Source organism: Triturus cristatus, chromosome 12, assembly GCF_964204655.1.
Source record: "Triturus cristatus chromosome 12, aTriCri1.1, whole genome shotgun sequence".
Classification (NCBI taxonomy): Eukaryota; Metazoa; Chordata; class Amphibia; order Caudata; family Salamandridae; genus Triturus; species Triturus cristatus.
The window spans coordinates 240,865,662-240,879,331 of record NC_140595.1 but is presented as its reverse complement, the minus strand read 5'-3'; the positions used below and the strand labels follow the sequence as shown (position 1 = coordinate 240,879,331).

Genomic DNA, 13,670 nt, shown 5'->3' with positions numbered 1-13,670 from the left:
AATCAAAATATGCCAGATTTTTGGGTGGTGGGGCAAAGTGGTAGGTGATGGGCCGAGCCGCCGGGGGGCCCCCTCCATGGGTTTTGCAGGGGGGCCCCCTCAAGTTTCGTTACGCCACTGCTGGGTCGGACCAACCCCGTTGAACCAGTCGTGTATACTCAATCGACGGGTTGCCAGGTAGTAGAGGTATAAATGTGTCATTCCCATGCCCCCGTCGAATGATGAGATCTGACAGGTCTTTAATACCAACCGGGCCCTCCCTTCCCCCCCCAGAGGAATTTAGCTGCCATAGTGTCTAGCTCCCGAAACCACGCCCGTGGAAAACAAAGGGGGTATTTTGGAGAACATATAGAAATCTGGGAAAGGATCATCATTTTAAATAAGGCGACCCTCCCCAGGGGGCACAAGGGCAATGTCTGCCATCTGTGGAGATCCGCCTTAGCTTTCTTCAAAAGCGGGGTAACATTAAGGGACCACCCCAGTTCCGGAAGGAGAGCAACCCAGATCCCAAGATACTTAAAGGACTGATGCCGAAGCGGTATCGTGGACTGCCAGTCATAACATTCTCTGGATAGATGGAGCGGAACCAGGACCGACTTGTTAGGGTTCATTCGGAGGCCAGAGGTCTGTCCAGAGGAACTCAGGATCTGGAGACAACGGGGGCCTGACTGGGCAGGACATCGTCCGCGTAAAGAGCGATCTTGTCCACTTCAGAATTGGGCCATTCCCATCCCCGAACGAGGCTCGCGGACCGGATCAAGGTCGCTAGAGGCTCCATTGCCAAGGCGCCAAATAAGGGGAGAGCACCTGGCGGTGGGCCAGGTGCAGCCGCCGGAGACAATGTCTGGTGCCTCGCTGGGGCACGAAACCACATTGGTCCGGGTGGACCAATGTGGTGAGATAGGGTTTCAGCCGTTGAGCAAGAATTGCGGCAAATAGTTTAACGTCTGTGTCAATAAGGGATATGGGACGATAGTCAGCACAGTGGGGAGATGGCGGTTGTGACTTCAGGAGGACCACGATGGTCGCCATATCTGTCTCAGGCAGGAAGGAGCCTTTCTCCAAGGCCTCGGCATACAGATCTGCCAAGCGAGGCACGAGGACCTCACGATATGCGGCATAGTATTCCTGGGGGGAGGTCGTCTGGGCCAGAACTTACCCGAGGAGGTGTAAGCAATAGCCTTGTTGATCTTGTCGTGCAAGATTGGGCGGTCAAGGTCAGCTAGGGCGGTAGAGTCCAGCTGAGGGAGGTGGGCACCCGTCGCATCCAGCAGCTCTCGGAGTGACCGTGTCGGGGTCCGTTTGGCATAGAGCTGACGGTAGAAGGTGGCGAATGTGCTAGCCATAGCCACTGGGGATCGTTGTGTCGACCCCTCTTGGTCCAGTATCTTTGGAATATTACGGTTCGCTCTGGGGTATGTTGCAAGCCTGTGTAGGATAGCGCAGTTTTTGTCCCCCCTACCATAAACTCTGGCCACAGACGATCTCCACAAGAGTTTGGCGGCCTCCAGGGAGAGATGCTTGATTTCATTTTGAATATTCGTAAGGCGCCGCTCGTGATCGGCATCATCATCCGCGGAGGAGGAACGCTCGAGGCGTAGGGCCTGCGCCTCTAATGAAGTGATCTGCAACAGCTGGGCCTGCCGCTGCTGTTGGACGTGGCCTTTGGCATATCCATGAATAGTAGCCTTACTCGCCTCCCAGAGGGTACCCGAGGAAGGGACCGACCCCCACATTGGTGATGAAAGAATGCTTCAATTCCTGTCCCACCGCCTTCTTGAAGCTCTTGTCCTGAAGAAACCGGGCGTTCAACCGCCACAATGGGCGAGAGTAGAGGGGGGAACCCCTATACTAAGGAGCAGCGGGGAATGGTCGTAGATACCTCTCGGGAGTATGTGGACATCTTGGATTGTGGAGCAGTCCGTAGACAGAAGAAAAATTGCATCTATACGTGCCTGCGTGTGGTGTGCGGCAGAAGTGTGTGTGAGCTGTTTAGCGTGTGGGTGCCAGATTCGCCATGCATCGCAGAGGCCAAGGGATTCAGCCCAGTTGGTTAACTGTTTCGCTTGCGCCAGCCTGGAGGTGGATGGAGGGCCTGTTGTGTCGAGAAGCGGGGTGGAGACCGCGTTAAAGTCACCCCTAATAACGGTGGACCCCAGGGAGAGGGTAGGCAGCAGGGCAGTGTATTGTTTTAAAGTTGTGGTGAGCATCGAGGGGGAGAGTACATGGACACAAGGTTATGGGGAATGCCCCCATGTGTACCACAAACAATCACAAACATGCCCTGTGGGTCACGGAGAACTTGTGTAAGCACAAAGGGAAGGGTGCGTTTCAGTATTACAGCCACACCGCGAGATCCTCGAGCGAAGCCCGAATGCCAAACCCTATCGTAACCGTAACGCGCAAGAAAGGGACAGTGGTTACCCATCACGTGCGTCTCTTGAAGCAGAAGCACTTCTATATTGAAGCGCTGTGCGTAGCGCAATACAGCCGTCTGTTCGTGGCGGTCTAGTAGGCCATTAACGTTCTAGGATAAAATATGGAGGTCAGCCTTCGGAGCCGGTGTGTCGGTCATGGGGGCTGGAGGTCGTTATCATAGCTCACCGGACCCTGGAGAGTCGATGGCAAATGCGGGGCCTGGAGCAAGTGTGACAGCGCGCTGGTGGGAAGGACCATGTGTGTTGGACCCCTATAGAGGTGGGCCCGAGTGCCGTAGGTGGAGAAAACAATAAAGAACCATAATACACCTTGGGAGCAAAACAATCTCAGCCCCCAACAATAATAAAGAAAAAACCCAGTCCCAAACCCACCCTCTTCCCCTCCCCCCCACCCTATACTTCGAAAACGGAAGCATCTGTCGACCCCCCATTTAACTGAACCTATACTAAAACGCTTGGGTTGGTTGCGTGGAGGACCCCTCCAGAAGAACGGATAAGCAGTGCATTGGCATTAAACAGTGTGCATGAACGTATGGATATGCCAACAGTCAGATGCCCCCCCACCCCCCGGTAAGGTGCTTCCCCCCCGATGGTGGACATACGTCAGAGTCTGACTACATTGCCTTTAAAGGGTGGGGGTGCGGGAAAGGTCCGAGTCCACCTGGGCTAATGGTAGGGACGAGCCCGCCAAGATCTGGACGGAGCGGTGCCTATGGCGTGGTGGAGATTTCGACTGGCTGGATGAGTCATGAGGATCTGGAGCTGCCGCACTTAAGGATCGGAGTGTTGGTGCTTGTGATTGGTGCTCCCTGCGCAACCACGTGCGGCGCTGGCGCCCCGACGACCTCCGCCCCTCGGGCTGCGACTCCGTGCGTTCCAGGGATGTATCGCGCCGCTGGCGGAGGGTGCGCTCCTCTGTCAGCCATGAAAAATGACCCGAAGGCGTGCTGGGAATTGGAGCGGATACTGTAGTCCCAGGGCACGGAGCTTCTTCTTTACTTCTGTGTAGGAGCGCCAGAGGTCTTGGACTTCCCTGGTGTAGTCCGGGAAGATCATGACGACGTGGTTCTGAAACTTGAGGGGGCCAGCCGCCCGGGCCGCCCGCAGGATGGCGTCTCGGTCTTTGAAGTTGGGGACTTTTAGAATAATGGGTCTGGGCGCCAGGGACCTATGGTCCCTCTCTACTACAAACCACGTTGACAGGGCGTTGACAGGGCATCGCCGGGCACCCACGACTTAAACCAGTCTTCAACGAAGGTGGCGGCCTGGCCCGCCTCTGCCCCCTCGGGGAACCCCACCAGGCGGAGGTTGTTGCGACGTGCCCGGTTTTCCTCGTCCTCAGCACGCCTATGGAGCTCCTTGGTGCGAGTGCGAAGATGAGCTACTTGCTCTTTGAGTTGTGTAATATCGTCCTCGGCTGTGGATATACGGGATTCGGCTTCTGATAGCCGCGTGGTAGCGTTACGAAGATCCTGCCTGAGGAGAGATACATCAATCTTAATTTCTCCAATCTTCCCCTCAATGGACATCTGTGAGGCCCTGATTGCCTGGAGGATAGTGTCAAGGTCATTGTCCTGAGGGGGGGGGGGGCAGCAGCAGACCCCCACGGCCCCCCCAGGAGGTTCCTGCTCGGAGGTAGTAAACCGGTCAATTTTTGGTTTGCGTGGAGGCCGGTGTAGGCTTAGGGCCCCTATCTCTCCCCATGGCCGGTGGTAGCTCTCAGTGTCATTGCGGCAGTAGGGAGTGCGGGGGGAAGGGAGGCCAGCGCAGGGCCCACGGATCCACAGAGGCACAGGCCGCCCACGCGCCAGACAGGAGCCACCCGGTCTAAACAGGCGGTCTCACTCAGAGGCCCAATTGGAGGAGAACAATCCGTCCGAGACCAGCTTGCAGGGAACGCTCTCCGCCACCCGAGAAGATGGCCGACTTTGCCCAATGGGGGGGTCAAGCCTCACCTACCACACCGATCGCCGTCAGGTCCCAAGGAGCCAGGCTCTCCAGAGCTGGGACAGGGGGGGTCCCGCACCAGTCCCCGAGAAGAGATGCAGAGGAAGGAGGGGGAGCCACCGCCCAACAGTGCAGCTACTCTTCTCTCCAGAAGCCGGAAGCCGGGAGAATCACCTCCAGATACCGCCACAAGGGCACCCAGGCAGCGGGGGAGGGCCCAGCACCCCCACCTCCACAGATCTGGCCTCAGGCCCTGCCGCCCAGGACACCACAGTAAGGCCCCTTAATCAGTCCCGTTACAGAGCAGAGATGCAGCAGGCCCCGCTGAGCACAGTGAATGGAGACGGGGTAGGAGGGTAAGTTCCAACACCCGTGCTGCTGCCCGGACAGACAGCCCGTCTCCCCACTCACCGCACAGATCAGCCGCTCGACCAATGTCTCCCCCAGCCTCCATGGCCCGCCTCACTCTCAACACCTCCTCTGTGCCAGCGCCGGCCAACATGCCGGCCGAGTTCCCACTGGACGCCTCGCAAGCTGCTGGGTCCACCTCGCCCACAGACCGCAGGCCCACCGCGGCCAGAGAAGTCGGCGCCACACCTCTCAGGAGCTGCCTTCTGCCAATTCCCTGCAGCGCCAACAATCACCGGGTCGCGCAAACGGGGACAGCCAGGCCTCGACTGGCCGCACACCACAGGAGGCCTCACAGTTGGAAATGGGGGCGGGGGGCCTGTGACCTGAACCTCCGCCGCCGCCCAGACCAACAGCCGGACCCCCCGCTCACCGCATGGATCTACGGTGATGCCCACGGCCAGCGGCCCTGCCAGTTGCACGTTCAGAGGGCCGTCCTCGTCGCCTCCGCCGCCCCAGCGCCGGCCGATACACCGGCCGATCCCAGGCTGGGGCCTCGAAACACTGCCGGGCTGATCTTGCTCCCTGATTGCGGCCCCACGCACGGCAGAGGCAGCAAGTGCCGTGCGGCCCCTGGTGCGACAGCCGCCCGGCCCCTCACGGCATCGCCGCTCACCCGGTGCACCGGCCCCACTGGTTAGAGGCCGCGCTCGCAGGGATAACAGGCACGGACCGGCACCAAAACACCAGATGGAGAGCGCCACCAGACGGGGATGCCACTACGATCAGGTAGGAGGTCTAGATGGGTGCCGATGGTAGCTGGATTCGAGGCGGATGACGGAGGGGTCCGGAGCACTCTTAGAGTGCGACCGCCATCTTTATGCCTCAGGCCACGCCCCCAATTCTGCAGAGTTATCTAAAAACTTCATGGAGACTCCTGGGAGCTCCGCAGGCGACAGAATTCTGTTCCTACGCCTAGCTCATGCTGATTTATAGCACTGGGAGCTTGCTCTGCACTGCAATATCAGTCGAGTAGATGGTCTACTCAAGCCCCAGCTTTCGCAATTCAAGCACCAACTTTCTCAACGAGAGCGATAGCAACCTGCCACGACCGCCCATGTTGAGAAATCTCGCCAGAAGGCAGTCTAGCACTCATTTTTTATTGCTCATCACGTTAATGTTGGCGAGTCCTGCGTGAGAAAAACTTCGTCACATCGCGGTTGGTGTAGTTTAGCCAAATTCTGCACTTAGAGCGCGGAGTGGCAAAAACTCCACGGACTCCACCGGCGAAGAGGAGTTTACCCCAAACCCTATTTGACACATGGTACAGTCCAGCGACATTTGACATACATTCATTAACGCTTAGTTACCACTGATAAAATGCAATAATTGGTTTAACATCACTCCAGAAGAAGGACAACAATACAAAAAAAGACTTCTACTTATCTTATTTTTTCACAATAAATTAGCTGAAATCACTCGACCTCACAGCAAGCATAAACCGCACATCATAATAGTGGGATGCTTTTAATAATCATACACAGTCATGCAAATGGTGCTTTGGCAACGTTGAAACAGACAGCGGTGCTTTGGTATTTTACATTCTTTGCAATGTGGAAATGGGCTCGTCATGAAAAGGGAAACTTTACATATTTATTAATGTATAAACAGGGACACCATAAATCCTACTACATTTTTGTATTTAGCAATTCAAAACAGACTTAATAATGCTTATAGGGGCATATGTATCAAGCCTTTTTCCCGTTCGCAAACGGGTCGATTCTCAGAATCGGCCCGTTTGCGAACGGAAAAAAGCTTTTTGGGATGTATCTTCCCAAAAGGCCATCGTAAAATAGGGAATCGCAAAATTTGTGATGCATTTAAGGAATCGCAAATTTCGATTCCTTAAATGGAATTCTGGAAGTACCCAAGTTGAGCGAATTTACCTTAAGAAATCTCAAATTACCACCAACTTCATGTTGGTGGTCATTTGCGATGTTCTAGAATAATGCACTTTTTTTGCATTTTTCTAAGTGCCATGTAGCGCCTATGCATATTTTTCAGGGGTGCAACATGGTGTCCTTTTGACCTAATGGCTACTAGCAAATTGCAAATGTTTTCCTATCCGAGACTTAAAAAAACAATCTTTTAAAGTGGTTGCCTGCGTCATTTTCTAAGCGTGTACCATGCATGTGAGTGCCTACAAAAATGACAGATACCTTTCTTTAGGTTGCGCCAGGGCAGTACATGCATGCGCTGCGAGGAATGCTGGATTTGAGTATGGACTTGAAACTCCAGCCCCACTCTCCACCTGTATTTCTCATTGACTTATGTCATTAGGTCTCGCCTGACCCAGCGCATGCGCTGGTCTGGCGAGACTTATAGAGAGGGCTCCAAAAAGTGCTACCAGGCCAGCCTAGAGCTACAGTGCAGGTGCGCGGGTGCGCGTGCCGCGCTTTACCGCGGTTACTTTCACTGGAGGAACAGAGTTAAGGGGCCCAGAAAGCCTGATGAACAAAGAACACTATCCGAGGGGACTTCAGGCAACAGTTCAGGACAGAAGGCGCACAGGAGCCCCAGCCCAGACGCATACCTGCAAAGAGGGCGCCCTATTGAAAGTCTAGGAAAGCATTTTGCTTTTTATGTTGGTGTATACATTGAAATCAAGGTTACATTCACCAAATGAGGTTCGTAGATGGCGAAGAATGACCTCTGAGGCACAGAAAACCGAGTCGTAAAGGCCCATAGGGAGTTAAAGATCTGCTGTATCTGGGGCCAAAGTACAGGTGCTTAGCACCCAACTGATGCGAGCCGGGAACATCTCAAGGGTTGAGCAGTTCCCGAGGATTACAGTACGGAAGACAAGGGGCCTTAGCAATGTAATACGCTAACACATCAAAGCTTGCTTTTTATGGCATGCCTAGTTAGCTGGGTGTTTTGTTGACTATACAGCAATAGAGGGACTACTCATTTCTCGTCACATCCTGTCCCGCCTTCCCTCCGCCGCTCGTTCATTGCACCTCCGGCTCCACCCCTCCCTGCTTTATTTAATTTAATTTTTACCAGTTCATGGAAGTGCGGGTTTCATTGTCTCTCGTGCCCACTTTCCGCTCACTACTATTACATACTCCTCCCTTTCACCCGCGTCACCGTTGCTGCCGTACCCCTCCCTGGTTCCAATTGTATTTTTAGGTCTCGCCTGACCCAGCGCATGCGCTAGTCTGGCGAGACTTTTTGAGAGGGCTCCAAAAAGTGCTACCAGCCCAGCCTAGAGTTACAGTGCATGGGCGCGCGCGCAGCGCTTGACCGAGATCACTTTTATCTTCACGGCCCCTTTGATGTTTGATCGCGATCACTTTCACGGCCCCACGGCCGCTTGGCATAGCCAATAGGTCTCGCTTTTGGGACCTTATAAGTATTTAGTTATGCAACTGTTGCATGGCTAAACACTTTTAAGGTCCCAAAGGCGAAACCTATTGGCTATGCCAATGCTTGTTTTTCTTATTAAATGCTGGCTTCTGATTCGTTAAAAGGCTTGTTAGTCCCTCCTTAGTACAGCCTTGTCTCCATTTGTAACCTCCAATGAGGACTGGCCCTTTTACTTCTGTTGTTACAAGGTAGGTCTTATTTAGTTTGTAAGCACTATTTATTTGAATGAGTTTCACCTACTGCAGGCATGACATGCTTTCCTGCAACATTCAGTGCACTATGCGCACTTTCACTTTCCAAGCAGCCCGGGACAATGGTGGCCGCTTCTTTGAAGTGAAATAGGTTTCGCATTTACAAGAATTTGAGCTATTGTACTTGTAAATGACAATGCCTTTCATTTATGTGATAATTATCAAAACAGATAAATAAAAGACATTGTAATTTACAATGCTAATAGCTTAAACTCTAGCAAATGCGAGACCTATTGCATTGCAAATGCTTGTTCTTTTTAGTTTCTGATTTGAGTTGCATCAGAACTAAAACGTCCAAAAGTGCTTGTTTTAAACAAATGGATTCAAAGCAACATGGGGGCGAGAAAGACATAGCAACATGGGGAAGGTTGGTTGGCAAACAGCGAAGTAACACAAGGGAGGGTGGGGCTGTAATGCCGAAACAACACTGGAAGGGAAAAAGCAACTGAGGAGGGCTGAAGGGGACACAAAAGCAATGGGGGAAGGAGGGAAGCGAAAGCAACAGAGGGTTTGGAGGGAAGCGAAAGCAACAGAGGGTTTGCGGGGAAGCAACACAGAGGGCGCAGGTGGGGGAAGCAATGGGGAGAAAAGGACATGGGCGAGCACACGAGGGAGGGGCGGGGAGAAACAAATTGTCAACATGGCGTGCAGGGGGAGACACGTACATGAGGGAGACGGTGCGAAAACACATGTACTCTAATAAAGTGCTTCACACAAAATAAAAAAGTAATGCTTAAAAAGCAAACAGTGAAAACAGTGATACCAGCCAATCAAAGAGTTTGTAAAGAGGCAATGCTCCATATCAGGGACAAACATAAGACTGCCAAACTGAAGAAGCCAGCTTTTGAGAGTGACAAAGAATGGCAACCAATGGTAATGGATGGGCAAGGTCCAAGCTGCTCTATGTTCTTGGTACGCCACAATAAGCCTTGCAACAGGTAGGGCATGCACTGTCTAGTAAGCTTGACCTACAAAATGTGCTGTATAATCCATCTGGTGTCTTTCATTGTTCATTATTCCAAGTAAATCCTTACACAGGAGTGTTTAGTAGGAGTACTTGCAGGATCCTCTCCTAGATCGCTCCTCCTCGGGGAGGCAGGCCAACACGACACTAATGTTAAAATGAAAGCATCGGTGAGTATTGTCACTGATGCACACCAGTGACAATTTTAGGCACAAATCTATACTTAATTGATCAGTAACAAGAGTGGAAAATGCACCATTGTTGGGAAACTTTTTAAATAGTTTTTAATGTTGATTCTAAAATCTCTGACATAATTAAGAGGTTGTGAGAGTTGGACAAACTACACAACACTAGAGACCACATACTTTGATCTGTCACAGAGTTAATATGGGCTCCTGTACCACTTTCCCCTCCATGTGCTGAATTGGGCAGAAATAAAAATGCTTTTCTTTTATAGATGGTATACGCTAGCTGCTCACATCATACTGCCTGTTCACTTGTAAGTCCTCACCCTGTGGACTCTGGGTAAATATACTGATTATATAGGCTTTTCATACACTAGTTTTCAGTAATTTGAGATTCTGTAGTGTTTTTTTCCCTCCTTGATCTTACTGTGTGCTTGCTTTGCTTTTTCCAAATTAAGGTGCGGTGTATCAGTGTTTGAACGGGGGGTCCACATGCCCTGATGAATATGACGGACATTTCTGCTGCATTGAGACATGTTGGCCTTTCCTTAAAATAATGGTCTGAGCAGGTTACTGTGTTTTGAATCATGTGCCCAGGGTCAAGCTTATAAAGGGCGGAGGTATCCCCGTAGACACATTTTCAGTTCTGTGGTCATGATACCTAGTCTTTTGGTTAGCATTTCCAGAATGCTTCCCACGTCTCCCTGCCATGAGGCAAAAACCTAGTGTCGACCACTAAACACGATCCATAGTGTACGACTATTGGGCCCACTACTTTGGGGTAGGTAATCTTCCCAAAAACTAGGTTTGCGTGGGGGCAGCCTCCACTTCCTTGTACTGCGAATATTGTGTTATGGGAAAGAACCTTACACTACATGGCCAGTACCTGTTCCGGATTAGAGAAGCTTGCACTAATCTAACTTGAGTAGGAAAGGGTGTATGTGGGGATGATGTGGGGTGTGTGTGTGTGTCCCAGTTTGTGTATGTGATGATTGGTTGCAAGCTACTGCACATGTAACTGTTCTGTGTGATGCAATCACTTACTCCTGTTGCCTGTCCTACATTTGAGAGTGTGTGTGGACACTTGAGCTGCTGATGCTAAAGTGGTTCCTCTTCGGTGTCTGACTGAAGCTACAAAACACCCTTTTTCTGTATAAAAGCCAAAACGGTTCGTACTGCTCATGATGGTTTACGTGACAAAGGAGACTATTTAGGAGACCTTTTACACCCCCAGCAGAACACTGTAGGAGAACAAAGCACACAGAGTAGGGCGGCTGGTTTTTAGCATGGATAAATCTAGAAGGGATTGAAAATACTGTGCTCCAGACTCTTAGTGTACTCAGACAAGCTATATCAGAAATATTCAATGGTGTGTGTCTCTCCTGCCCATTAAGGTAACAGATTAACACCTTATTAAAGGAATAAGCAAGGTGTTACTGTGCAAAAGCATAGAAGGGTACAGGCCAGTCAGCACAGCGGCAAATTGATAAAAAGGGGTGAACTTGAAGCCTTTAGATGTGCGTAAAGTAATTTTTCCCTTCTTATAGTTAGAATTGGCGTGAAGCTGCAGCTTCTCATGTACCAACTCTTGATGCCTAACTCATGCCGAAGGACAGATGTGGACAGACTTTAGTTCACCTTGTCAAATCACCGCCATAATTCCAGGTTTTTCCACATCCATGGCTTTCCATTAATCAAACGAAAGGATTACTACTTGGTCAAATTACTCTCTTGACAGAAGAAACATGTAATACCACCTTCTGGTTTCAAGTTCTTTCCTTGTGGAAATCCCTCACATTGTATTTTAAAACTAGTCAGCCAATCATAGGCATGTGTTCTTTCACTAAGCATCAGATATTTCCTAAAATCCAATGCAAGTCTATTAAAAACAGAATGCAAGAGGTAGTTTTAATCTGATTGTGGTTACTAGAGTTTCTCAAGGACTGGTGAGCAACCCAGAACTCACTGACCAGAGCTTCGTGGCGCAACTGTCTGGAGAAGTCATCTGTGAAATGCCGCCATTGCCGACACCATGCCTGCACACACCTGCCAAATGGCACAAGTGCCTTTTCTTATTTTTAGTTACTGCTGTTCGTTGGATCGGTACCTTAAAGGGAAAAGAAATGAAAATAATTGCCAGGGAAGGTAGTGTGAGCAAAACAGGGGACAGAGGTGGGCAGGTGGAGGGTGGGAGTTGGAGTTTGTGAACAAAAAGGGAGTTGCAGAAAAGTACACGGCGAGGCAAAGCAACACAGGTGGGAGTACAGAGGCACATGGCAAGACAGAGCAACACAGCTATGGTAGTGAGCACAGAAGCACACGGTGAGACAGAGCAACATGGGGGACGGAAACAACATAGGAGGGGAAGAGAAGCACATAGTGAGACAGAGTAGCACAAAGACCAGGAAAGGGTGTGGGAAACACAGAAGCACACGGCGAGACAGAGCAACACAGAGAGGGGGGTAGGGGGAGTTACAGAGTAGCACACAGTGAGACAGAGCACTACAAATACAGGGAAGCACAGAAACACACATCAAGACAGAGCAGCACAGAGATAGGGGGCAGAGAAGCACACAGCGAGACAGAGCATCACAGAGAAGGGAGGACAGAGAAGCACTCGAGGAAGACAACTGAAAAACACTCGCACTCTCGTAGAATGCTGGTCTAAAAAGAAAAAAATAGGGGGCGTGACCAGGCAAGATGGCCGGGTGGACGTGATTCCCCTCGGCTCCGGCTCCACGTCGTCGTTCCGAACTTGAAACCCCTGTTAGAGATCGCCAAAATCACCCCAGATACTATCCTTACCTTTGAGATTTTCACTATGCAGCCCCTAATATAGGCTTTGTATGCCTCCCATATCATTAGAGCACTAGCCATGCCCTCGTTATACTCAAAATCCTCTACGGTTTGTTTAATAAAAACTTCAATGAATACCTCACCCAACTGTAGGTCTCTTTTCAAGGTCCATAAGGGGGGCCTCACAGATGGTAGTTCCAAGACCAGCTGTACTGCTGAATGGTAAGATATCCCTGCAGGAACATATGTTATTGTCTGAACTGCGTAAGTAAACACCTGATCTAAAAGAAAGTAATCAATGCATGAATGATGGCCGTACTTTACTATAGAAGGTATTGCCTCTTGCGGCCCCCTTACTTTTCTTCCATATATCTATTAGGGCAACATCCCTCTTCATATCCTTTAGCGATATCCTACTTTAGCTTATTCCTGCACGAGGGGACCTAGAAGTCCTGTCAATGTCTCTATTAAGTCCACGTTAAAATCTCCCCCAACCAAAGATGGTGTCTAGTAGTTAGTGACTCAAATAACTAGGGTCATCGTATCTTGCATGAGTCAGCTCATTATCTCCAATCCACAACACAGCGACCAACCATCTCCCCGAGTTATCCGCTTTGTGACTTATCATCTTTATCCCCATGATCTTTTTTATGAGTATGGCTACTACTTTTGTGCTTCCAGTTTGTTCTGAGAAGATAACCTCTTGTACCCTAGGACACTTTTTTAGGATCGACCTACATTCTTGTGCCGCCAACTGTGTCTCCTGTTGGATAATAATCTGGGCTTCTATGATTTTTTTTATTAAATTACCAATATACGCTTGCTTCCCTCTCTCAAGCTATTCACATTCCATGTAACTACCTTAACTGCGTATGCCATCTTGAGATCGCTTTGCCTGAAACCTCCCTGCACCTAATCTCCTTTGTGTCTCAAAGACCGTCTCGGTGTGACTTGAGGAACAGTTTTTTCCCCACTTGCTCCCCATCCCTGTGTCCCATCCTGAGCAGCCCCGGGAAACCATATGGCACCATCTTCTTGCCTTCAGGGCAAACTCCTCAGAATGACTAAAAGAAAAACCTAACTTTCGTCTTCCCATCATCTTATTGTGACCAAATAAAGGTAAATCAATAAGGGCATCACAGGGACTACAGAAAGAAAAAGAAAAGAAAGCAGTGAACCCAGTACGATCTTCAAACGATTTCTCAGCTGTTCTCTTTGAATTCACACTACTTCTTCAGGACCTCTGAATGCTATATTTACACAGCAAACAGGGGGGGGGGGGCTACAGAGAGAGAATGCCACAAGGACACCA

The 13,670-nt window shown here is 50.5% G+C and overlaps 1 protein-coding gene across 3 annotated transcripts in view; it reads right to left on the bottom strand.

Moving 5' to 3' along the window:
• The window catches only part of IGSF9 (immunoglobulin superfamily member 9), an 808,805-nt gene that overhangs the window by 738,060 nt on the left and 57,075 nt on the right, over positions 1–13,670 (bottom strand). Inside the window, exon 2 of one of the 3 annotated variants that reach the window (XM_085639862.1) lies at positions 11,533–11,669. The exons of the other annotated variants lie outside the window; for them this stretch is intronic. The gene's annotated coding sequence lies outside the window, so the exon portion shown is untranslated. The remainder of the gene's footprint in view (positions 1–11,532; positions 11,670–13,670) is intronic. 3 annotated transcript variants of the gene reach the window in all.